The sequence below is a fragment of the Rattus norvegicus genome, chromosome 2 (assembly GCF_036323735.1).
Source record: "Rattus norvegicus strain BN/NHsdMcwi chromosome 2, GRCr8, whole genome shotgun sequence".
In the NCBI taxonomy this organism is placed as follows: Eukaryota; Metazoa; Chordata; class Mammalia; order Rodentia; family Muridae; genus Rattus; species Rattus norvegicus.
Genome location: NC_086020.1, coordinates 2,744,751 through 2,771,971, shown reverse-complemented (window position 1 = coordinate 2,771,971; position 27,221 = coordinate 2,744,751). Strand labels below are relative to the sequence as shown.

Sequence of the window (27,221 nt, the reverse complement as noted above, 5' to 3'; positions counted from 1 at the left end):
TTTTTCATTATGCAGACAGGAAAAAAGCAAGCGTGGTATATTCATCAAAGAAGAAATAATCTTCAAGTAAATACTTGAACACTACAACATATACAACAAACACATGCAAGTTTCACTGCATGTATATATTATGTATGTGTGTGAACTCATGTTTATGCAAGTGAATGTTTGGAGTCAGGACAATAACTCTCCCTCACGTGCCATGCATCTAGTTTTGTGTGTGTGTGTGTGTGTGTGTGTGTGTGTGTGTGTGTGAGCGCGCGTGCGCGCGCACGCGTGCCTGTGTGTGCTTTTTTTAGTTGTGGTGGTTGATGTTTTATTTTATTTTTGTGAGAGGAGTTCTTTTGTTTTTGTTTGAGGCAGGGTCCCACTGTATAGCCAAGATGGTCTTGAACTCACAGAAATCAGTCTTCTTTTCCCTTCTAAGTGACAGACTCAAAGTCCTGGGCCACTCACACCAAGCATCCATCTAATTTTCTGACACAGAGCTCTCCAATTAGGTTAGGCAAACTGCCTTTTCAGCTATGGGATCTACCTGCTTCTGCCTCCTAATGATTAGGATTACAGGCACATGCAAAAAATTCGACTTTATATATGTTCTTGGGATCAAATTCAAGCATTCACACTTGCAAAGCAAATATTTTTCTGATTGAATTGTTCCCAGGCCCCCAAACACATGGCAACTGGGGATGAGCAATAAATTCTTGGTTGCATTCAGTACAGCATGTTAAACTACAGAGTTGACTCTTGAAACTGGTATGCATCTCTCCAAGGTGCTTGTTTGAATGTAGCATTTAGACTAAGGAATCCAGCTTAAACAAAACAGAAATGCTGAACCATTCAAGCTAGGGCATCAGGAAAATGCAAATTCGCTTATTAACCTCAACCATAGTCTTCCAGTACACTCCAGAAACCTGGCAGATAAATAGTACTATGCTTTCCTCCACATGTTTACTCACAGATTCTGTGGGTCACCTTTTACTGCTGAACTATGTTGCCTTTATAGTCCAAGGTTTTTATGTGACTTATATCTTGGTCTATATGTTTATAATCATTACATTCTTACAAAATTTTGCTGCAACAAAATTTTAAAAAGTGCTTTGAAAATAAGTTCAAGGGCCTGGAATAATGGACTAATAGTTAAGAACACTTGCTGTACAATAATGAGGACAAGAGTTAAGATCTCAGCACCTGAAAAACAAGCAAAGTATCCTGTCTACAGCTGTAATGCCAGATCTGAGGAGGTGGCAATAAGGGAAACATGGAAGCTAAATGGCTTCTAGACTAAGAGGGAGTACATGAGGCCCAGGATCAGGAAGAGACCCTAGGAAAAAAGATAGCATTTTTAGAAAATGGTGCTGGTTCAAATGGAGGTAAGCATGTAGAAGAATGTAGATCTATCCATTCTTATCACCCCGTACAAAGCTTAAGTCCAAGTGGATCAAGGACCTCCACATCAAACCAGATACACTCAAACTTATAGAAGAAGAAGTGGGGAAAAACCTTGAACACATAGCCACTGGAGAAAACTTCCTGAACAAAACACCAATAGCTTATGCTCTAAGATCAAGAATTGACAAATGGGATCTCATAAATCTGCAAAGCTTCTATAAAGCAAAGGATACAGTTGTAAGGACAAAATGGCAACCTACAGATTGGGAAAAGATCTTTACTAATCCTACAACCAATAGAGGGCTTATATCCAAAAAATACAAAGAACTCATGAAATTAGACTGCAGGGAGACAAATAACCGTATTAAAAAATAGGGCTCAGAGCTACACAAAGAATCCACAGCTGAGGAATGCCGAATGACTGAGAAACAACTAAAGAAATGTTCAACATCTTTAGTCACAAGGGAAATGCAAATCAAAACAACCCTGACATTCCACCTCACACCAGTGACTGGCTAAGATCAAAAACTCAGGTGACAGCAGATACTGGTGAGAATGTGGAGAAAGAGGAACACTCCTCCATTGTCGGTGGGATTGCAGACTGGTACAACCATTCTGGATATCAGTCTGGAGGTTCCTCATAATATTAGTTATTGAACTACCTGTGGACCCAGCTATACCTCTCTTGGGCAGATACCCATAAGATACCCTAACATATAACAAAGACACATGCTCCACTCTGTGTAAAGCAGCCTTATTTATAATAGCCAGAAGCTGGAAAGAACCTAGATGCCCTTCAACAGTGGAATGGATACAAAAAAAGTGGTACATCTACACAATGGAATACTACTCAGCTATCAAAAACAATGACTTTATGAAATTCATAAGCAAATGGATGGAACTGGAAAATATCATCCTGAGTGAGGTTATCCAATCACAGAAAAACACACATGGTATGCACTCATTGATAAGTAGATATTAGCCCAAATGCTTGAATTACCGTAGATGCACAGAACACAAGAAACCCAAGAAGGATAACCAAAATACGAATGCATCATTCTTTCTTAAAAGGGGAATAAGAATACCCGTGGGAGGGAATAGGGAGGCAAAATTTAGAACAGAGGCAGAAGGAACACCCATTCAGAGCCTGCCCCACATGTGGCCCATACATATACAGCTACCAAACTAGATAAGATGGATGAAGCAAAGAAGTGCAGGCTGACAGGAACCGGATGTAGATCTCTGCTGAGAGACACACCCAGAATACAGCAAATACATAGGCAAATGCCAGCAGCAAACCACTGAACTGAGAATGGGATCCCCATTGAAGGAATCTTAGAAAAGACTTAAAAAGCTTGAAGGGGCTTGAGATCCCATATGAACAACAATCCCAACCAACCAGAGCTTCCAGGGAGTAAGCCAGTACCCAAAGAGTATACATGGACTGACCCTGTGCTCCAACTGCATAGGTAGCAATGAATAGTCTAGTAAGAGCACCAGTGGAAGGGGAAGCCCTTGGTCCTGCTAAGGCTGAATCCCCAGTGAATGTGATTGTTGGGGGGAGGGTCATAATGAGGGGAGGATGGTTAGGGGAACACCCATATAGAAGATGAGGGGGAGGGGTTAGGGGGATTTTGTCCTGGAAACTGGGAAAGGGAATAACAATTGAAATGTAAATAAGAAATACCCAAGTTAAGAAAGATGGAGAAAAAGAAGCAAACTAGTCAAAACAGTGTAATAAAACATGAAATTGTATTTGTAAGTGTGTTGGGATTTTAAAGTTATTTTTGTGGCAGGGAGCTGTACCTGCTGTTTATTGGAATGTCTTTTCTTGGTTGTAGGAGGAGCACCTGGCTGTCTTGTTCCAGAAGCTGGAGGAACCACTTGTTCTGTTAAGCAGGAGGATGGGACAACGCAATATTTAGAGGAATTGCTATCTATATTAATGGTTAGAGATGTTGAGTGCTTTTTACTGGTTTTGTGCCCAATTTTATCATGAACTTTTGAAGATTAAGAAAAAATTGTTTTAATCTTCAACTACTTATAGCCGGACTTATTTGCTTTTCTGCTGCCATAATGAAATACCATGACCAAGCCAGTTTATGGAAGAGGTTATTTTGGTTGGGCTTCCATGAGACCATCATGGCAGGGCGCTGAGAGATCACATGTTAAACCCCAAATATGAAGCAGAGAGAGTGAACAGGAATTGGGGCTAGTCAATATATAATAGCCTCAGAGCTAGCCCCTAGCAAGGTATAGCCTGTAAAGTCACCACCAGCGTTCAGACATTTGAGCCTATGGGAGATATTCTCATTCAAACCACCACATTTCCCTCCCAGGCTCCAAAGGCCATTGTTAAAATACTAAGTATATTTAATCCTACTTCAGAAGTCCCCATGGTCTTCCACAGTCTCGATAAAACCCTGTGAATTCGAAAAGTGAATTAATTTCAACATATAGTGGAAAAGATATATATTACTATTTCCTAAAAGGAGGAATGGGGGCATAGTCAGAAAACGCTGGACTAAGCAAGACTGATAGGGCAGCATGTAAACATCAAGTCCCCTAGGTCAGACTTCCCCCCTGTGGGTCATGACCCATTTACAGGGGCTCCCTAAGACCATCTGTAAACATATATTTAAATTATGATTCAGGACAGTAGAAAAATTACAGTTATGAAGTAGCAACAAAGATAATTTTATGGTTGGGTTCACCACAACACAAGGAATTGTATTGAAGGGTCACAGCATTAGGAAGTTTGAGAACCAGGGCTCTAGCTTAATATCTGATATCAGAGGCTTAGATGGCACCATCCCTCCATCTTTCTGCCTGTAAAATATATCTCTTCCAGACTGGTTCTATCCCATTAAGCAACTCTCCCTGGCAGAAATCACAGCTTTGGTGCTTCCAACACCTTGGAGTCTGTACAAGTATCCCAGGCTTCACTTCATCTCTCAGGGTCTTCATACAGGGACTCAGGATTAGGGTTGGCCCTGAGGTCCTTTGGGGTGCATGCTTGTGATTTCCTAGAGAAAGATCTGTTTTTTCTTGCTTGAGAAAGGGTACATACATAGCAGAGAACATTTTTGTATTTGTCAAAGAAGGTCAGGAAAGGGCCATAATTGTCAGTCTAGAAAGGGTATCACCGAGTTACCCCTTTGTATTGGTTGCCTCTTCTACCAGCTCTATCTACTCTTCCTGGGTCTAGTCTCTGGAATGAATGAGTAGTTTGTCTTGTGGGTTGGTGAAGATATCTGGAAATTATAATTTTTATATAGTTTTAGCTATGAACTCCCTGTGTGAATGCTTATCTGCTGTGATGATTTGAATAGGAATGACCACCATAGGCTCATATGCTTGAATGCTTGTTGTGTAAGGAGTGGCACTATCAGGAGGTGGGGCCTTGTTGGAGTATGTGTAGCCATGTTGGAGGAAGTGGGTCACTGGGAAAGTGGGCTGTGAGGTCTTTATATTCAAGTTATGACCAGTGTCGACACAGTCTCCTGCTCCTGCCTTCAGATGAAGATGTAGAACTCTTAGCTCCTTCTCCAACACGATGCCTCCCTGAATGCTGCCATGCTTCCCACCATGGCGATAATGGACTAAATTTCTGAGAGTGTAAGCCAGTCCAATGTCAGTTTTCTTTATCAAAGTTGACTCAGTAATGGTGTCTCTTCACAGCAATAAAACTGTAAGACACCTATTCACCTACAATATTTTGCCCAGTGATATTGTTCCATCTGTTTCTGGCCCCCAATTATTTATTTATTTAATTAATTTTATTTTCCTTTTTTTTTATACCATATAATTTCTTCCTGAGTTTTCATTTACCCAATCTAGATTTATTCCTTTCTGATCATTTTAGCGCTTGTCTTTCTTTATTGAGTATTACTACCCAAATTTTTCTTAATTTTGAGTCTTCTTGATGGTCATAGTTGTGCATGTTTGCCCCCAATTGACAGCAAATTGCTGTCAATATGTATGTCAGTGTCATTTATTTTTAACCCGTGCAGTTGACAGATACATATTTGTCATTTAAGATCTCTTCATATATTGTAGAACTAGAGTTTTAAAAAGGTTACTCATTGTCAGAGTCAGGATGTGCAGGGCCGGACATGCCTGAGGGAGAGCCAGAAATAGGACTTGCCAAACCAGCTATCAGCCCCAAGGACATTGACCATCTGTAGCCACCCCCTCCCCTTCCTTCACCCCCCTGAGTGAGATGAGCCACCCTACCTGCCTGCCGAGCTGCTAGAGAGCATGTACTCCTTGCTGATGTAATTTCGCGCCGAAAGTAACTGTGCACCATTTGAATTGACCAATCATGTGTAACCTCGAGAATGCCCCTAACCTCCCCTATATAAACCCCTGAGTTTGGAGACTCGGGGTCAATTCCTCTGTCTCCTGTGTGAGATACGTGTCCACCCGGGATCCCGCTAAGACCCGGGATCTCGTTAATAAAGCTACCTCGTGCTTTTACATCAAGAATGGCTACTCGTGATTCCTGGGGGCACCCCACCCCGAGATCGGAGCGAGAGATGCAGCTCCCCGTTTTGGGGTACGCTCTTTCAATATCACTGTGCTTGATTGCCTGGTTGTCTTCATAGTGGTTTAGATGAATTCACCTTGTTTCTCTGGGAACATGGCTAATTAATTAATTGATTAATTAATTAATTAACATGAGTACACTGTAGCTGTCTTCAGACACATCAGGATAGGGCATCAGATCCCATTACAGATGGTTGTGAGCCACCATGTGGTTGTTGGGAACTGAACTCAGGACCTCTTATCCACTGAGCTATCTCTCCTGCCCAGGTCCATGCCTCTTAGGGTATGTGCAATATTAGCACTTTTTAGTCCTTACTATAGTTCCTTGTTATATAGACATATGGTAGAGCTACATTTTCATTACAGTATTAATTGTACTGTTGTTGTCTCTGTGATGACTGAATCTAACTATTTTATATATTCATTGAGTTAAAGTTAAATACTAATCAATCAAGATATTTGCTTAAAGAGAGCAGATCATACTGTTTATAATTACAAGTTTTGTTGGTAAAGTGTTACGTCAGAGTGGATCCTGGTACAGCTTTTAGAGTTAGCCTATAGAAAATGCAAAAATTTTCTTCAACATACCTTGGCAAATTTAATTTCTTAGACTTTGGTCATATATATTCAAGCTAAGAATGTTAAAAACAAAATCAATGCTTTTTATATTCACTACTTAAGAAACTCCTCAATTCTCGATAGCACCTTATGTGGGAAAAAGTGAAGGAGGAAAAGATTGCTGTGGTACTTTTTTAGTTCTTATATTTGGTCTGAAGTTTCTTTTATCTTTGTTTCCTTCTGGTGTTTGATTTAGGACATTAAGGTCCTTTCAGATTCTTTCACTAGTAGGGAGGGGCTGACTGTACAAAGACCCTTGGCTTTTGTGTTTTGAGCCCTTTAGGTCTTTTGACTGTCCTGTATAGCCTTCAGCCTGTGTATTGATCTTACACAGCCTGCAGTGTAAGCAGTTGAGAGAGCTGGTCTTGCTACCTGTGTCCTGTGCCCTGTTTAGAAGTGGAGGGATGTTGGAAATCAAAGTGTGCATGGGAAGGTTGACTTGGGAGAGAGATGCCTAGATCAGCCCATTGTTATCTGTGAGAAAGCTTTGGAAAGATACCTGCTGTGTTTTCAGTTGCTAATTTTCAGTTGTGAAGGCCTCATCTCAGGCAACCTTGACTTCCTGTCCTTCTTTTTTTTCTCTCAGATTCAGGGAACCCCAACTATGTTGTGGGATTGGCGCCACCTTGTGTCCCAGCTCAGGACTGGTGTGGTACCTCTGGTTGCCTAGGTTTGCTTGGGACTTGGGAAGGAAGCCTCTCAGCTAGCTCTCTGTATACCCTTTAGACTCATGCTTAATTCCACCCTGAAGCAGCTTTAGAGTGAAGCCCTAGTTGTTAATAATGAGTGGATGGGGGTGGATTTCCGTATCGGGTTACTTCGGTTCTAAGCCAGACATGGGTTTGTCAATTTGTTACTAAAATTTCCAACCCTAACAGCCCATGTAAAAGACACACAATCCAAATATTTTAATTATAAGTTATATGCCTACATTGGGCATATCTAATACAATACTAACTTATTTCCCAATTCTAAGACTCCTTATTACTTCTGGTTTCTCCCAGCCACATGATTCTGGTGTATAGTGGCTTCCTTCACTCCTCTTCCTTCATTCTTTTTCTCCTTCTACCTGCCACCCCCTCCAGAGCCTCCAGTCCCACCTTTCCTATCCAGTACCCAATCATAGGCTCTAACCATTTATTGACCTATTAAAGTGGAGAGAAGGTTCACATAGCATCACCTAAGTACATGATGCCCTGCTTGTGGGGTGGGGAAAACCCCTCTTGAGGAACCAATATGAATAATAATATACAAGCAGCATCAAGCCAAACCACTACAGTTTACTCATAAGATCTCAGTTTTTAGTACAAAATCCAATAATGTTAGTTGTTTAAATGTGTGTCTTACCATATTTCTTACACAGCTATTTTCCAAATGTGGGTTTGTCTGGTGTTCTGTACCAGCATAGAGTATTCATAGTTAACAGTGTATTTTCTTGCCACCAATACATGAATTTTTGTTGGATATGCTAAAGAGTCATAATGGTTTTACAAAGGAAAGCTAATTGTCAGAATTTTGTTTTGTTTTACAGTCAGGGTTTTCTGTATAGCCCTGGCTGTCCTGGAACTCACCTTGTAGACCAGGCTGCGTTCAGACTTACAGAGATGTGCCTGCCCTCTGTCTCTGAATGATAGGGTTTAAGTCCTGTGCCCAGCTTGATATTTTTCTTTGTCATTCTCTCTCTCCCTCTCTCTCTTTTTTTTTTTTTTTTTTGCCCCTGTCAATGGATTTTATTTGGTCACAGGGTCACAGGCCAGGTATGGCCCCAGCCTTATTTGACCTTCTTCTTTGGGGCTCAGGTTGTTGGAGTGGCCGAACTTCTTGTAGCAGTTGACTACACTGTGTGCAGGCATGAGTAGCACTTGTGGCAGATCATCTTGTCACAATTGTAATTCTGGACAAGGTGACAAAGGGATGACTCGATGATGCCACTGTGCAGACACAGCACCAGGTGCAAGGTGTACTCTTTCTAGATGTTGTAGTTGGACAGGGTGTGGCCATCCTCCAAATGTTTGCCAGCAAATATCAGCTCTGCTGGTTGGTGGGATGCCTTCCCTGTCTTGGATCATTATTGATGGTGTCACTGGGCTCAATCTCAAGAGTAATGGTCTTGCCTATTAGGGTTTTCATGAAGATCTGCATGTTGGTATCTGCTACTTGGCCACCTTGTTGAAGAGAAAGAGTGGTTTGGGGTTTTTGGGATTTTTTGTTTGTTTGTTTTGTTTTTTCTTTTTAATACTTAGATCATTTTGTTGACTTCTCGGTGTTTGTTGAGGGCTGGTATAATTTGCATTTTAAATATATTTACCTGGATCTTCACTGCTTGCTCTCTCCTTTATCTTACCAGGCAGGTGTCCTTTATTTTTGGGACTGAATAGACTTTTTTTTAAATGGTTTCTAGTCTGTGTTCTTTCACTGCCCTTTTATGAGTCAGTTTTTCACAGAATTGGCTGTCACAGTGCAGGAAAGATTCGGCCAGAGCTTGAAACAAGGAGAAATGGGTGGCAGTTTTAGGACCTGTACTATCATATTTTGGAACACCAGGGGGATTATTAGAAGTAATATTATTATAAAGTAATGTTAATCTAATAGTTGGGTTATAATAATCCTTATTAACAATCTCTGGTTATTCTAAGTCAGTAATTTTCCTTATGAGATAATATTTACTTTCATCTCCATAAATATAATAGTCATGCGGCAGAACTAGTAACAGCTAATGATGAAAGAACAATTCCCTGTGTATATAGACTTTGGTTTTTTTTTTTTTTTTTTTTGTGAACTACTTTTTGAAATATGTTGATTTATAACAGCAGTATTGTTGGTATCAGGAATTGCCTTGAGCAGCGACACCATTTGGTAACTGTTGACATGGCAACAGCCCTACTTCCCAGTTTTCCTTTGGTCCAAATCACAACTCCTTGTGGGAATAGTTATGTCATATACCAAATGAAAGGCAGACTTCTTCTGCCCTCATGCTCTCTCTTCTCTTCATTCTTTTCTCTTCTTTCTCTTGCCCCTTTCCCTTGACTTGTTCTCCCATTAAATCTCACCAAGTGGAACTGTGTTAGTTTTGTGTGCTCTATTTGGATGGGTGTGGTGGGTATTTTATTACAACGAGATTTTAATAACAACAAGTATGATAATTTAAGAGCTTGGAAATCAGACTGACTGGAAATAAATTCCAATTTGGGCACGTACCAGGTGTTGAACTTATATTACTAATATACAAGTTGTGGGTGATAGTAATTTTTCCCTATAGTGTTGTGAGAATTAATCTAACTCCTTGTGAACTTCTTGTGTTTTATTACTTATTAACAACATTGGGTAGTAGTAGCCATTGTAATTGTTTCATTAAATAAAATTTGTAGAGTTGTGCAGAATGGAGTTTATCAAAGCTAAATAGGTGAAACTACACATAACTAAATTGTATAATGAGATTTATCTTATAAAATTATAATCTTAAAGAAGAAGGTTAGAATGTAGAATAGGAAATAATGCTATGCTATTGTTAGAAGTGATTTAACATTCTATCAGAAAACTGAAGAAATGGAAATTCATCTATTAAGGTGGAGTACAGTCCATAATATATTCTATATTATGTTAACATTATTCTTAAATGTGATTTTTTTAAAATTGACTAACTATGTTTTTAATGAGAAGAATTAGTTTGGGTTTGAATGCTCTTTTTTTCCGTTTAGGCAATATGTCAGTATTGAGGGCACCCAGACATCAGAGCTCTGGAAGGCATGTTGATACTGTTTTCTTCTTTGTCTCCTGGGTGTAAGAAGTATAACAGATCTTAAAGATCTGTATTCTTGTTTGTTTAAAAAAATTGACACATGAGAGAGAGAGAGAGAGAGTGAGTGTCTGTGTGTCTGTGTGTGTATCTGAAATGATAACAATATATTCTTTGGAAAGTATTTTGTTCTTTCTCAATTAAATTTATTCATTTGTTCAAATTGGCTACCCTTATTATCACAGTTTTAGGAAAATTAGAATAGTACTGCTTTAGTGTACGTTGAAATATACAGAGAAGAGTATCTTAAATTGAGGACTCTGTTATCTCACATAGATGACAGTTTCTGGATATTTTCTATATCTTTTTATTGCACATTAAGGGGAATTTGCTGCTATACTGTGTCTTCAGACTTTCTCTTCTGTTCAAATAACTCCTCCCTTAATGTAGGTAAACATACTAACTTCTGGGTTTTGGATAATTCTGTATCATTAAGTTGAGTCAACTGGGCAGTCTGTTTTGCAAATGAAATTTCAGGTTTATGTGTGTACTACTTACTAGTATTAGAAGCATTTATTTAGCATTTTTCTTTAGTTCTTTCTGGACAAGATAGCTACATTTGCAGTTTCATTTGAAAGTCAGTTTTTCTCTTATGTGAAAATACTAGAAAATTCTAGATTCCCAACAAGGCTTTATTTTGTTCTGGATAGTTTTGACTCAGCTCTGAAAGGGATTTTTTTGAATGTAAAGGAATTGATTTTAGGCTAGGGACACTTACCTTCTGGTCTATTGTTCTTTTGTCTGGCTTATGTAGTGAGGCAGGAGAGCTTGTGTGTTATATGTTTCTTTGTTCTGAGCAACCTGCTCTCAAAATCTATTTATACCTACTTATACCAGAATTACAAAAGTCTGTTTGTAGTTTTTTGTCTCATTTTCTTCTCCTACAATCTGAACCTGATATCCGAGTTGCCTGTTTTTCATTGTAAGAAATCAAAGGCCACAGAAAACTGACTCTGCTGCTGTTAGATTGAGTCAGTTCATCAAAGCCATGTTTGGTGGAGCAAGCTTTTAATCCTAGCAGGTGAACTTCTATGAGTTCCCGGCCAGGCTGGTGTACATAGAACACCTTTTCATCCTGATGCTAACACACAGCTGGAGTGGCATTATTACCAGAATAAACTGAAAGGAAAAGCCGGTGCACATAAGTTCTTTAAAGCAATAGTCCTCCCATGGATGGTCTCTGAATGTTGGAACTTTGGAATATAATATATCATGGCTGTTGTCTTTGTTTAGTGGCATTTTCTGTTGGATTGTTATTGATGACCCTTAAATTCTTGCAGATTAAATAGTGGACTGTTGTGGAAACACTGGATAATCTGGTTACTTTGTGTTGAGTTTGTAAGAATGTGAAACGTACTTACATTTTACCAGAATCCATAGCTCTGGGTCCTAGGATCTGAAAATATCTGTATGGGCTGTGTATTAGGTAAAGATGTTGATGGTTATTGGTCAGATAAGGAAAACTTATTGGTGGGGTTGGTGTGGTGCTGCTTGTATTTAAATGCTCCCTACCTACTGGCTCCCAAGACCCGGAAGCCCTGAGGAACAGATCCTCAAGTACCCCAAGTGATGCTCTGTAAACTTTGCTTCTTAGTTTAACTCATCAAAAATGGATAGAGTCTGTGATTAGGCAATAGAAGAAGAAAAGTGAGTTTGAGGATGTAGTGGAGGGTCTCAAGAGAGAGGAGAATGGGGAACAAGAGTGGAGACCAAGGGAGGAGGAAATCACCATGTGAGGAGATGGACCCTGAGCATATGGCTTGGAAAAACAGCAAGTAACAAGGGACATTATGGCATGGAAATAGGTTAGTATAGCTGTAAACCTGCCCAATTAGGCTTATGACTTGTAAATAAAGTACCTGGATTGTGTGTCTTTTATTTGGACTAGTTAGAGTGTTTAATTCCTTTTATAATTGGTGCCTTTCACCCTGAGATTAAGTCTCATGCTCTACTGAAATGAAGTTAGATATTGTACTGTGTGTTTCTGGTGGTGCAATAACTTTGCTGTTTTTCATAGAGCATTGAGGTGTTTCAATATTTGTGAAAAAGAGGCAGTGAGTAGTTTTTTTTTAACTATGTGCTACTGCAGTGTACACAGAATAGCTTTGTTTGGAATTAGCTAAAGTGATAGGTTTGGGTCTTGCTTTACTAACAGTGTAGTTTGTAGCAGAAAAGTTTCTATAAAAGCACACATCATGCTTAACCTAATAGTATTATCCAGAGCAATGACCAATTTCTTTAATATATTCATCCATTATTAATTGACTTCTTTATGGTTCAGGTGCCGGGCACATTTATACATCTGGGTGAGATTGCAAATTTGGTTTGTATATTACAAATGCTGGTAAGCTGTTTTTCTATCGAAACTGGAATTATGTTCTGTAAAGCAGTTACTACTGACAAAAATTGAGCTCAGGTTTTTTAGTTGAAGGTGCACTTGTTTCATGACAAGTAGAAAATAATGCTGTTAGACTGTTTTTACCTGTGCGTAAAAGAAAAACTTTAATGTTTAAGATAAAGTGTCATTATAGTATATAAAAATGTTCATATAATGTGCATATATTTGTGTGTGTGTGTGTGTGTGTGTGTGTGTGTGTGTGTGTGCGCGCGCACATGTATGTTTGATTGTAGTGTATAGATGAGATCATCAAGCTAACTGACTTAGTTTCTGGATATGGGAAACAGGAAACCAAACTTTCTAAAAATGATTAGTAAGTTTTTGTTTAATCAAATGGCTGGCAGAAACTTGAAATTTCTTTAACATGTTATTTTTAAGTTCTATAGAAAGTTCTTTTAGGAAAGAAAAAATAAGCATTCCAAGAAACTTCTTTTCTGTTTTTCCTGTTATAGTGAGCTGCATAGTTCTCCTAAGCAAGGAGGTGGATTTCATCCTCCTTACCACTTTCACCCTTGCCTACCCCAGGGACTGTCTGACAAGGTAAAAGAATGGTTTCCATTTATTAAAACATGATACCGTGAGTTTATTGTGACGCGTTTTTGTCTGAACACTGCTGAAGAATAAAAAAACAATATTACTATTTTTTGTACTAAGTATAGAAATACTGGCCATTCATGCAGGTGTTTGGAACCTAAATATTTGCACCTGAAAATAATAGAAACCATATTTCCTTAATAAAATTTAAGGAAAACATATGTTAACATAAGATTAAATCTTATTTTAATGCAGACCTAATATCAGATTCATCAGTGAGTAAGAATCCCGATTCTACGCAAAGAAATTGAATTGGTTCTGTTTTTTTCAAGAGATGAAATTGCTTCTTGTGGTTATGAAGGCAGGTATGGAGAAGCTAAGTGAGTTCTATAATAATAATAATAATAATAATAATAATAATAGTAATAGTAATAGGCATTGTCATGTTTAGCTTCCCTCAGGTATAAAATGATAAGAAATTGAAAGCGACATTTTTATTTTTATTTTTATTTTTTTATGTGAATGGCATTGGCGAGGCCTTATTTGTCAGTCTTTGCAAATAAGAAAAACTCGCCTCACAGACATGTTGATGTATGACTTTCTTTTCCGGTTGTTTGGTTTCAGCATCAGGATTAGACTCCCAGTAAATGTTTTCTAACTGTTTTTGGGATATCTTACCTTTTCAACTTTGAGAATGTGGTGGCCGCTGTTTTCATACTTTTCTTCCCGTGCCTTTATATCAGTTCAAATAGGATTCAGGAAGTAATATTGACCTATTGTCAATACAGATTACCATACTGTGCACACTCAAAAGGTATACTTCTTGGTTCTGAACCATGTATGATCTTGGTTCCATTACTATAGGCGGAAATATTTTCAGAACGAAATTTGCTTCCTAAATGTCATAGTTTAGGGCTCACCTGCTTTGTTTTGCAACATACCCTGTTTTTGCTTTTTGTTTGTTTTGTTTTGTTTTTTGAAAAACTGCTTTTGTTTGCTGTAGCACAAAACTGTTAGTTAGCCTACTAATTTAAAATTAAAATTTTGTAATTCCATCCTTGATTTATATGAAAACAAGTCACTATACCATTTATTTCACTTCTTTGTGTGTTTTTATTGAATTTCACCAGGTCCATTAATGAACATAAGAGGAAGGACCATGGAAAGGAATATATCTCTTACATATTCACAGAAGATTATGCCAAGCAGGAATACTGCATATAAGACCAAAATTTCACTGGAAGAACCTGACTGAGGAAGTGAAAAGGAAAAGATGGGAAATAGGAAAACATTTGAAAATAAGGCTGTTGACAGGCTGGAGAGGAAGGAGGAGATTGAAAATTTAAATTGTGCTACCTGAAACAATGTATTTTCATGGATACAAATATGTCTTTGCCTATTTAAAAAAGTACTAGTTACTATGAGGTATGATTTATCCATGTCAGTTATGGTACAATATGCTTTAGGAACTTAATTCCTGGGGACTTAAATTGAAAGTTAGTGGTATGGTTATTTAAAAACTCTTTAAAAACAATTTAAAGGAGATAATTTCTCACTGTAATTGTGTACTTTTCTCCATTTCCATTGCTTATGTAGATACATATTACTTCTTACCATCTTTTAAATGACATTTAGTTACTTATAATAGTTTTTCTTTATGTGAGCATAGTTATAAATACACGTGATAGTATAAAATAATACAAAGAATAGTGTACTCTACCTTACTTATCTGTTTGTAAAAACTCATTTGTGTGTGTGTGTGTGTGTGTGTGTGTGTGTGTGTGTGTGTGTGTGTACTTTAAATGTGAGTGAGGCATGTGCCTTGAGAGTGTGGTGGTTGCCATGGCAACAGAAGCAAGCAGGTCTTTGTTACCTAAGGATGATGGCTAGCTGTAAAACACTTCTGATGATAACATACCTCCCTTTTTCTTATCATAGAGAGAAGAAAAAAGGGAAACAGGGGAAGCCAATGCTAAAAGGGAAATCGGGGCTGTAGACCTCTTAAACTGCTTCCTGCTGTCTAGGAGCATTATCAGATTTCGGGCGTAGCTGACTTTCACCATCCGGGCCCACTTGATAGTTGTGCAAAAGGAAGTGTTTGACTTTTTGGTTAGAAAATTTTGAATTTTTCTTTGAAGGAATGTGGAAACAAGATTGATGAGGCAGGGAGGAAATAGTAGGTCCAGGAAAATGGGGGGAAGAGGCATTAAGAAGGGCAGTATCCTATTTCCATGTAGGGTTTTGAAAAACCCAGGAATTGGAGGCCTCATGCTGTTCCCTGCATTTCTGGATGTCTGATTGCAGCTAATGGAATGTATTTCTTACTGCCCCAGATTCGTTGACATAGAAACAGCATTCTTCCTGGTGAAACAGACAAAGACCACCTCCTTTAGCTGTCACGACATCTAGTCCCTGTCAGTTCTGAAGCACAACTGCTGCCAAAGAATCGATCTTTTTCTTGATGATGAGCATGGTTCCATACATTCCTTGGAAACGGTTGCAAGCTGGGATAAGAACTTCTGGTATAGGGTTAGGGAAGTCTTCGATCCTGCTGTTCCAGTGCCAGCACCTGTAGCTACTCCTGCAGCAACCAGGAATGGCACAACCTGCAGTGCCCTCTTATGCTGGACAGGTATGTCAAAAACTGGAATTGGTAGAGATTCTTTGCCATGTATTACTCCTAGTTCAGGGAAGGAACACCAGTATGCAAACTCTTCCAGACCAGCTGGCAGGTAAGTGATGATATATACTAGTGCCACAGAGAACTGACGTGTTTTGGACTTCAGGGCACTGCAGCAGAGATGGGGTATCAAGGATGGTGGTTCTGTTGCAGTGTAGGGAACTGAGTTTTCCTTCAGAACATGTCCTGGATGTCATAAAACTGTCAAACCAATAAGAGGGATATAAAAAGTATGGGGCGATGTCAGCATCGGAGTCAGGGCAGCTGATAAAAGCTGAGGTAAGGTTATTGGGCAGTATCACTAGAGAGGCTGTAATTGGCAATTGTGAATTAGTTTCAGGGGGGTACTGCATAGCTAGCAGTCTTTAAAGTGACCAGGTTGGGTGGCCATAAGGAGTTGGTACACCAAGGTCAGGGTCTGAATCAAAAGGCTAAATGACAAGTTAGTACCATTTGTGAGGGGGGATGTCAAGGACGTAAGGACCCTGGAGGACTGTTTGATTATTTCTCCTATTTTTCCGATATCTAGAGTTTGAGAAATTGGACAAAATTTCTCTGGATGTGGATAGTACTCACTGGAGACCCTGCTTGGTTTTTACATTAGAGCTTACCAACAACTCTTGTTTTCTACCTGGGATTCCATGGGTCTGGTATATAGAAGAACAGGGTCTTGCATTGCTGACAGAAGTGATTGGTCCTTGATCCTAACATATGTATCTGGAACGACCAATATGGACAGCCCCCATATTTGTCTGACCATTTTTTTTGCAATCATCTTTTGTCTGGTCAAAGAGGAAGCAGACAAAGAGAACATAATATGTAGAAGGAATGACAGATATAGGGATGACAGCAATTTGGATTGACTCCCAGCATGGAGTGGTTTCCTGATCCTATTGGGAAAGTCTATTTATTATCAGTGGGGATCCCTTGAACCTCGAATCTCTAGATGTAAGTGATACTATGGATGGAAACGATCAGATGAGAAGCCCAGGTCTAATCCAGTGGAGTGGAGCACAGATGCTAGAGTGGAGTTTCATTCTTCTGGGATTGGGGACAAGGTGGGTGGTCTCAACATCTTGTGGAGCTTAAGAGAGCAGGGTCCATGAAGGGCCCTACCATTTAGGAGAGACAGCTAAGAGCTGCTGATCTGGAGGGGACAGAAAAACTTGGGTCTCAAATGTTGATAGGTAGTGGACAGGAGACAGCGTGTGGCCTTGGTCAGTGTTGGTCAGTAGAGTTCCATAGGAGAGAAAGGGGGTGACAAAGTAATGGGGTAAGTCAATGGTCTAGGAGGGGAGTGCATTTACTTGAAAGACCAGGAATTAGTACTGACATCGATACATGAGTTTGAAAGGTGAGACAAAAAGAGGTCACTTGGGGAGAGCTTGTAGCCTAAAATGAGCCAGAGGTAGGAGTTTTGCCCAATCGAAGTTCCTGTGACAGTTTGACAAGAGTGGATTTTAGGGAGCAATTAGTTCTTTCTACCTTACCTGAAGATTGAGGGTGGTATGGAATATGAAAATGCCAGGTGATGTCTAGGGCCTTAGACAGAATTTGAGAAATTTGGGAAGTAAATTCAGGACCATTGTCTCACTGAAGGGAGGCTGAGACACCAAATAGAGGATGATTTCTTGGAAGAGGAGCTCAGAAACTGTCTGAACCCTTTTGTTAGTTGTGTGATATGCCTCCACCCACCCCAAGAATGTGTCAATCAAAACTAGGAGGTACTTGGCACATTTGGCAAGTGGGTAAAGACAAGTTGCCAGTCAGTTCCAGGAAGGGAATCTCTGGCCTGATGGGTAGAAAAGGGGTGCTACAACACCAGAGGTTGAAATCTGACACTTGACAGACTTTGGAAGAGGCAGTGATGGATTTTAAGAAACTTAAGTCCTTAGGAGTAGGCTTCAGGTGGGTTTTAACAAAATAAGACAATGCCTTGCTGTTAGGATGAAAGATGTGGCGAAGATAGGACAGAGTTTGATGAGTGTTAGGGAGTGAGAGTGGGGATATGGGTTGCAGTGTAAGAATGTCCTGGGGAGGGTGCTACATATGTAGGTACCTACGGGCCGCAGCTCTGGCTGCCTCTTCAGCTCCGTTTTTTCACTTGGAGACAATAGAGTCATTCGTCAGGTGGGATCGGCAGTGGAAAAACCCAATAGCTGTGTGGAGAAGGGAGGCTTTAGCATGGCCATAATTTGGTTTGCATTAGTTACTGATCCTCCTTTAGTCATAAGTACCCCATGCTCCTTCCAGTTAGTGGCATGGGTCAGGATGATATGGAAAGCATGTTTAGAATCTGTGTAGATGTTGAGGGTTTGTCCCTGTGGCAGTTGAAAGGCATGGGTAATGACTACTACTTCAGCCTGTTGATTGGTGGTATGAGCAGGAAGGGACTGTGCTTCAGTGTCTGACACTATGGGGCAGCTGGCTCTTATGGCTCCTTCATGTAGAAAGGAGCTTCCATCTGTATAGAAGGTGTAGAGGGTCTGAGGCAAATTGCCCTCCTGTATGTGTGAAGGGTGAGGTAATAATTCCTCTAAGGTTTTAGTGCAGGGGTGAGATAAGGAGTGGTTAGTATTTGGTGGAGAAAGAAGATTGGAAAGGCAGGTGTGATTGAAAGGGTAGTGTGGAGTCTTCTATTAGTGCTACCTGAAGAGAAAGAACCTTGGAGGGAGGTAGATTCTGTAAACCTTTGAAAGGTAGGAGCTGTGACATGTTATAAGAGGAGAAGACCATTATAGGCAACCCAAATGTTAGGTTTTCTTATTCTTCAATAAGGAGTTCAGCAGTTGCTAAGGTAGAAACACAAGGTGCCATCCCTGCATGGTTAGATCTAGTTTTTTTTGACAGGTATGCTACAGGTACAAAGGAGGGTCCCAGTTGGTGACCTAAATTTCCAAATGTTGGTATCAGGAACTGCTATTGCCTCCAGCAATGATGTCATCTGCTCACCTGAGCATCTGTTGTCAAGGCAACGGTCATCCATTTCCAGCATACATTTCATGTTACAGTTACACCACATTTCACATAAAAGGCAGATCCTTTCTGCCCTCTTCCACTTCTCTCTCCTCTCTTCCTTTTTTCTCCTCTCTTTCTCTCCTACCCCTCTTCACCCCTTGGCCTTTGTCTCTACCATTCCAATAAACCTCTCCACATAGAGCCCTTTGGCCTGGTGTGGTTTGTCCAGACGTGAGCCATAGAGCCTCTCTGTAAAAGACAATGTAAAAGGTGGTATGTGTATGGCTACTTAAAAAGACAACCAAAAGCCATCAGTGGCTGAACAAAGAGGAAAGTGAAAGGAAATGGATTCATTGGATTTCAATCAACCTGATAACATTTTACATTTTATGCTCAGGTTGGGTGCCATAGGAGAACAGCCTATAGTATAGTTGGTGACCTCCAAAGGAGCTGGGAGTTGGGTTGAATCTTGTGAAAAGATCAAATACAGAGAACTCATTCTGAACCGTACAGATCCCATAGGATGCTTTATGCTAAGAAATATAATGTCAGTGCTGGAATATTGATACTGGTTAAAACTTAGACTTTAATACCAAAGTACTCATTTTGGTTCAAACTGAATTTGAACACCTGCAGCGTGAAATACCGAAGAGGGCACCATCCCATATTACCCCATGTACCAGCAGGTCACATGGCACCAATGGGTCATTTGGCCCTGGTGGGCTGTTCTCATCTTGACAGACTTTCTGGCCTGTAGCTCCAGAAATCTCTTCACCCAATTAGCTATGTCACCTTAGAAAGTCACTACCATGACAAACCTCAGATTCGAGCATCCAAATTTATCGGCTGGCTGGGTGGTGGGGGTGGGACTGGGGCTGTACCTATCTCTGGAAATCAGTTGAGAAGCTGTGTGAAGGCAAAGACTTAGTTCAGCTCTTCCTTCACTCCTTCATTGGAGTCCCCATGGAGTCCGATGGTTAGCTTCAAGCATGCTTGTCTAAATCAGTGAGGTTCTGGCAGAGTCTCTCAGGAGACATCCACATCAAGCTTCCATCAATAAGGACTTCTTGGCATCAACAATACTGCCTAAGTTTGGTGGCTGCATATGTTATAGATCCCCAAATGGGGCAGTATCTAGATGGCCTTTCCTTAAGTCTCTGCTCCACTCTGTGTCCCTATATTCCCCTCCCTCTTGAGTATTTTGTTCCCCCTTCTAGAAAGGACTGAAGTGTACACATTTTGTTCTTCCTCCTTCTTGAGCATCATATGGTCTATGAATTGTATCTTGGGTATTCCAAGCTTTGGACTAGTTAGTATCTACTAACTGTGTTAATTCACTCAGGATGATATTTCCTAGTTCTATCCATTTGCCTAGGAATTTTATGAAGTCATTGTTTTTGAAAGCGGAGTAGTACTTCATTGTGTAAATATGCCACGTTTTCTGTATCCATTCCTCTGTTGAAGGGCATCTAGGTTCCAGCTTCTGGCTGGAGGGCCTTTGCACTAGAATGCTTCCAGTTTGATGTCTCTCTCTCAGACATGCTCAAAAGTTTTAGTACTAGGTGATTCTAGAATCCCATAAATCTGGATATAATATTTTGTGTAAAATTACGAAAGCATTTTAATTAAATTAAAATAAACCCAAAGTTAAAACTATGGATAAACTCTCTTCCAGCTTAATCTTTTCTTGGTTATTATCAGTATCTAAGATACATGCTGGGTGACAACAGCAAAATAAGAATTACCCTGCAGTCCCTTAACCATTTTCTATGAATCTGTGGTGTTGTGTGTTGTAAGAATGTTGGTGGATGTGAGTGTGTGGTGCATGCCTGTAACTGTATGGCTTTATCCATCTGTGCATGTGTTTTTGGAGTTCTGAGAAGTATTTCAAGCGTCTTCTTTAGTGCTGTTCACTGTTCTTGACATAAGTTCTCTTGTTGAACTAGAAATTCAGTGTGGGATTGGAGAACTGGTCAGTGAGCCCTCAGGACTCAGAGGTAATAGTTATGTGTAGCTATCCCCTATGCCTGGCATTATGTATACATGCTGAATATTCACACCCAGGTCCATATGATTCTACCCATTGAGCAATTTCCCAGTCCTAGAGTGATGAATGTTTGCTTAAGATTTGATAACAGACCTTAATTGTTTTCTGTTTTTGCTATCGTTTGTAATTTTCCATACGTAACTCTGCAGGTGGATATTATAAAACACACCTGAATAGACCAGAAAATAAAAATAGGAGTAGATGCATTACAAGCAAATCTATAAAACCGTATTTTGCATACTTACCTTGTGAAACACACTTGATATTTCTGGGTTTGCCTGTTATATAAACACCATAGTTTGATATAAGGACAGTTTAGACTCTTTAAATAGAAAAGGAATAATAGAGATACATCTCTTGAAATAGTATAGACTGTGATACTTTATCACATGAGAATTAAATCTGAGCCACATATCCTTCAGCAGAGGAAATGAGGGAGAAGTATGTATATACCTTTTGCAGCACAGTCTCTGGAATAAAACAAACAGGGACATTTAAATAAATATATAGAAGTGTTTAAGACTTCATTTCTCTTCCAATGTTTGCAATTACATAGTCAAACATTATATCTTGGATTCATAGATCACTGTGCTATCTAGGATTGCGTGATGAGGATGGCATAGTGGCAGTATACCAAAATAACTGATAGGAAAAGCAGAGCAGTCTCCCCATTAGGATTCATATGAATTGCATTTCCGCCCTACTGGGAACTAAGCAACAATGGTGAAACTGTACAAGTACCTCTGTAGTAATTTGGTGTCTTGGGGTTATGTCCAGAGGATATACAGCTGGAGCACGTAGTGTTCAATTTATTTTTAGTTTGTCTGATTTAAAATGTGATTGCTGTTAGTAAACATTTTTGTGAAGATTGCTTGAAATTTATTTGCACGTTATTAGAAATTGTAGAACCATATTTATAATTTCCAGTCCTGGGGGTACTGATGGTTGTACATGGGGTACAACTAAGTCAGCAAATGATTAAGTCAGACAATGCTGATGAAAAGAACATGGGATACCACAGATACAGCTGCCTAAGAACTGATAACCACAAAAGTCTCTTCCCTCAACCTTGCCTCCTTTAAGGCATTGGCTTCAGCATCAGACAGGCCTTGACAAGTTTGATCCTGGGTAAGGGAATAGAACTAGTGTTCCAGTTATTCTTTTGTCCAGGTCTTTCAGACAGCCTAGGGCAGTCCTGGCTCCCCACATTAATAGGTACTTCATAGTATTCATAAGACTTTCCGGCTGGATGTGACTTTTGAATTTTCTTTCATAAGCAGGGAAGTGTTAGATCACAGTCCTATCTAACTGCCCGCTTTCCTCAAACCAGCCATCCCCTTTGTAACCTCTCAATATAATTGATAAGCAACATATTCTGTGGCCTTGTAATCTCTCTGTCCCTTGCATCTGATTCCCAGGCCCCAAAAACATCTAATGGTAACTGCCTCCATCTTTTTTCTTTCTGTGATTCATCTATTAGTCTAGATCACAAGGTAGATATCCTACCCAAAAAAAATCATATGATTGAGGAACACCAAAATCCTATAATTTCTTGGAAATTAAAAATCCTCACTCTCCTATCTTTGTCTTTAGTATCCCATCATGGTTATATGTGGCCATGATGCAATAAATTACTTCATACTCAAGGAATTAAGCATGTTTTCTCTTCAGGACACTTGACACACAATGTATGTGCTGCAGTAAAAATAAAAACAACAAAACAAAACAAAAAACCCGACAGAACTTGTTCCCAGGTATACCCTAGCTGTCTCACTCCCTTAACATTTCTGGTGCCATTGGAAATAGCAATAATTTATCTCAGTGGCTCCATGCTGCGCCCATCTACTTTCTGACACACTATTCTTAACAACACGGCAACCTGTCAGGCTGCTCCTCCCTCATCCACAGCCCTCTTGGTTGGGTTTCCACCACGCCAGGCAAACACATCCCAATTCTTTGGTAGGCCCATGCATCTGGCCACCATACACTCTCTTAAACTCAATTAAGTTGCCTTATGAAAGGACACATCAAACAATATTTTCTGATGCAATTGATAAGATATAATTTGCCAATCTAGATGGCACAAAATCCTGTACACACCCATCCCTTGAGAATAGTCATAACAGCCTGTAATATGTACAGAGAGGCATCTAAACATCGACTGCCATGTTCTCTGTGCTCTCACATTCTCACTCTGGCTTCCTCTGCCTCTCTAAAACTTTTCTCCCACCCATCCTTCCTTCTTATCCAATAACAGGCCTGGTTATATCCTGTACCTCCCTTCACCTTAATAATGACATCAATCTACTCTTTTACCCTTTTGATTAAAAAAAAAAACAGAAAATTTTTCTCAAATATAAGTTGAGTACAACTATTATCATTCTGTAATTTAAAAGTATAAGATGTACCTAACACCCAGCCCAACTTTTATCAGTTAAACAGAACATTTAGTTATATATTTTAGCTTTTAAAAGGCTTAAAATCTGTTATATCCTGGCTAGCTTATGTATTATCTGATAACTAGCTAATTAAATATGTATTCTCAAAGTTAAATAATCTGAGTGGGTTATAAGATTATACTAAGTTTTCAACCCCGCCAGTAATCTGAGAAGTAGCCATATATCTGTAAATATAGGAAGCCTAGCATGGCTTCTAGAACTGAGACAGGTTATAGAGACAATTTTCTATTCGCACAGTCCCCTGTGAGCAACACGTGAGAGCAAGTCTTCAGGCTTCTGGCCTAGAATCATCAGACAGACTTTTGAAACACTGAATTTTGAAGGGCTGATCATTCTGGCTTGGCAGAAATTTTCAGCCAACTTATTCTGCAATGTTTCCTTTTCTGGAGAGTAATTAGTCTGTAGAAGAATTGGAGCCATTTTTGCATAGTGTCTGTCTGCCACAATAAATCACCTCACGTGGAGGTGGAGATTTTCAGTTTCTTCTTTGAATATACCAAAGGGGAGCTGGTGGGAGTGGACATGTCTCAATAAAAGTTAAAGAACATTAAATGTCATATTTTGTGGACTTCTGGTGTTTTTTAGAAACCATCTCACTATATAAGTAATCTGGACTGTTGTCCATTAATTATCTTAATAAATTATCTTGAAAGCATTCTAACAATAAACTTAGAGACATGAATTTGTTATTTGGCCTTAAACTCATGTGCTTAATCATCTCAGCTTCATTTTTTAATAGCAGAAAAGGACTGGGTATAAGCCATCTATGCTGAAATGTGTTGTATAGGCACAATACGTGTACATCAGAGTAACAATATTAATTTTAAATCAATGAGAAATTTATATTAAAGAAAATCTTTAAAATCTAAATTTGTATCAAATAAATTCTGTGCCAATGTAAAAGATCATAATTTTAGTTTAGTGAGAAATATAAAAATAATTATGTACAGCTTGAAGAAACCATTGAAGGGTTTTTGCCCCAATTCCCTGGACTTTGGGGGACTAAAAGTAGTTATTCTGAGGTTGTTTTTCTGAGGAATTTAGAAATGCGTTTAATTTAACAGGGAGGAATTAGCTCAAACTTATTATACATAATCTCCGTCGGTGGAAAATCTTGTATTTATTACTAAGCTAAAGTTATTATCTTTTACATTTGAAAGTATATTATAATACATTACATTCTCTCCCATGATCTCTTACGATGATCTCTTAAACAGTGAAGAAAATTTGTGCATCTTTTAAACTCATCTATTATTTCTAGCTATATGTTTATAAGCTGTTTAGAATTTGTCTATAGAGATATTCTATATTCTGTTAATTAAGTAAACATTTGTTCTTTCATATTTTTCTTTATTTTTTATATAAAGAAATATACTTGAATGCACTCTACATTCTCTTTACCAAATCTCACCATATTTCCTATAATACATCTCCTGACACATCTGTTTACCTTTTAGATCTCACCAAAGAATCAGAGTCTAGTGTTACTCATGAAGGGAATCTATTGAAGCACAAGCAAATTACCAAGGCAATACCCCCCCAAAAAATGAATAATTCTTCATTCACCAGTAGCCATCAAATGCCAAAAGCCCCTCAATATGGCATTGGCAAGGGTTGGTCACCCCATCTAAGCCCTGACTCTAGCTGGCTTGATCATGTGAAAGTATTGTGTTAACACAGGTGCTGTGGGTTCATGAGTGTGATAACCATGAGCTGTCCAGAGGACAGCTTTTCATTCTCTATATCGAACAGCTATCACAATTTTCTTGATACAATAGAGATCAATTCAATGTTCATTGCAAGAAGGCAGGAACATAACCCATCTAATTATGATGGAGATGTTATTAAAAATTTTAGTTTCTAAATGCCTTTTATTTATGTAAAATTCCAGAAAATTTTATTTCTGTTTATGGTCTGAAACATCTTCCTTTCATTCATAACGAACACAATGATAGTTCTAACTTTTGAAATGACATTATAATATGATGTATACGGATCAAATTTTTATAAATTTGTGTGCATGTGTATCCCATTTTTAAGAGTATTAATTTTTTTCTTAATGTTTTCTAGCTGTATTAATATGATCATAAGATTTTCAAGTAAAATAACTTATGCATTATTTTACTAACACAAGTCTTAATTTTATATCTCAAATATTATTTTCTATTGCATACATACATGAATTTTAGTTGTCAACATTTGCGTGATCAATTAGTTCCATGTTTATTAAATTGTAAATTTATACTTTTGTGTTGAAACTAACTTTTGTAAAGTTTGCATACATAATTTTCATATTTGTTCAGTTGATATCACATGATTCATAAAATTCTTTCTCTTCAAATAACTACAACATAAATTTTTATTAGTTTAATGAACAAAGACTATTAAATAGGAAGAGCTGAAATGGTTTGCAAACCCATAGCAAGAACAACAATATCAACCAACTAGACTTACCAGTGCTCCCAGGGATTAAACTACTAACCAAATAGTGCTCATGCAAAAGCCTATTGCTTCAGTTGCATATGGAGCAGAGGATGGCATTGTCTGGCATCAATAGGAGGAGAAGCCCTTGGTCCTATGAATGTTCCTTTCTCCAATTCCGGGGGGGCGGGGGGAATGGTATGCTACTGAGGTGCAAGTGGGTGGATGGGAGGAAAAGCATCCTCATGGAAACAGGGGGTGGGGTGTGGGAGAGTGGGTAACTCGGCAAGGGAATAACATTTGCAATGTAAATATATAAAATATCAAGTTAAAAAATGTTACCGTTGCTCTTAATAACCCTATATAAGTTTTTAAAATCCACTTGCCAAAATTCTTACTAAGTCTGTTTTGTGTTCACACATGGACTATGATGGATTAAAACCATATCTGGGAATATCTTCTCAATATTAGACATAACAACTGAATATGTGATTATTTATATCCATTTTTTGTTCAAGAAGAATCCGATGCCAAAGAAAATTTCCTCTTTTTGATTAGCATGGAAATTATACTCAAAATAAGCTAATAAAATAAAGGATACCTGAGTGTATACACATTCACATACATATTCATATACATGAATATGTGTGTATATATGTATACATGATGTAGGCCTCCTTCACAGGGCATCTAGGCCTTAACAGTTCCCTCAGGCCTACACATTGCATCTAGGCCTTCATGTTTTCCCTAGACCTTTAACAGCCAGCAGGTTTGCCCTCTGACCCATCAGTCTACAGAGGAATTCATAGAGAAACCCTGTCTGAAAAACTAGGGGAGGGAGACAAACAGATTAACAGATTGATCGCGCTCTCTCTCTCTCCCTCTGTGTGTGTGTGTGTGTGTGTGTGTGTGTGTGTGTGTGTGTGTGTGTGTGTGTATTCAACTGAGGAGGCACTGGCAAATGAATGTTTGCCTCTCCTCTGTAAGCCAGGCCACCCCAATACTGCCTTTCCTTTTCCTTAGTTTGTTTGGTTTATTCCAAGTTAATTGTATCTGTTTCTTTAATTTCCTCTTCATTTCTTTAGTTGAGTCATGGGTCTTTGCACATAAGCCCTGGAAATCAGTACCTGGATCAGGTCTGCAGCCTGCTCACAGGGTTCTACCCACCTCCACCACTCAAGTGATGCAATTAAAGACATGCAGCACCACACCTGGCTTCTTTTCACTGTACATGTACTTTAGTTGCAAGGTTCATTCAGCTCTGAGAGAGGAGGGAGGGTAGGAGGGAAGAGAGACAGAGAGTGACAGAGAAACAGTGACAGAAAGGGAGAATTGTAGGTTATTGTTCCATCGCTTCAATCACTGTCTGT

General features: G+C 39.0%; 1 pseudogene; it reads right to left on the bottom strand.

Moving 5' to 3' along the window:
• Positions 1–27,221, bottom strand: part of Uba52-ps20 (ubiquitin A-52 residue ribosomal protein fusion product 1, pseudogene 20) — a 282,754-nt pseudogene that overhangs the window by 213,961 nt on the left and 41,572 nt on the right.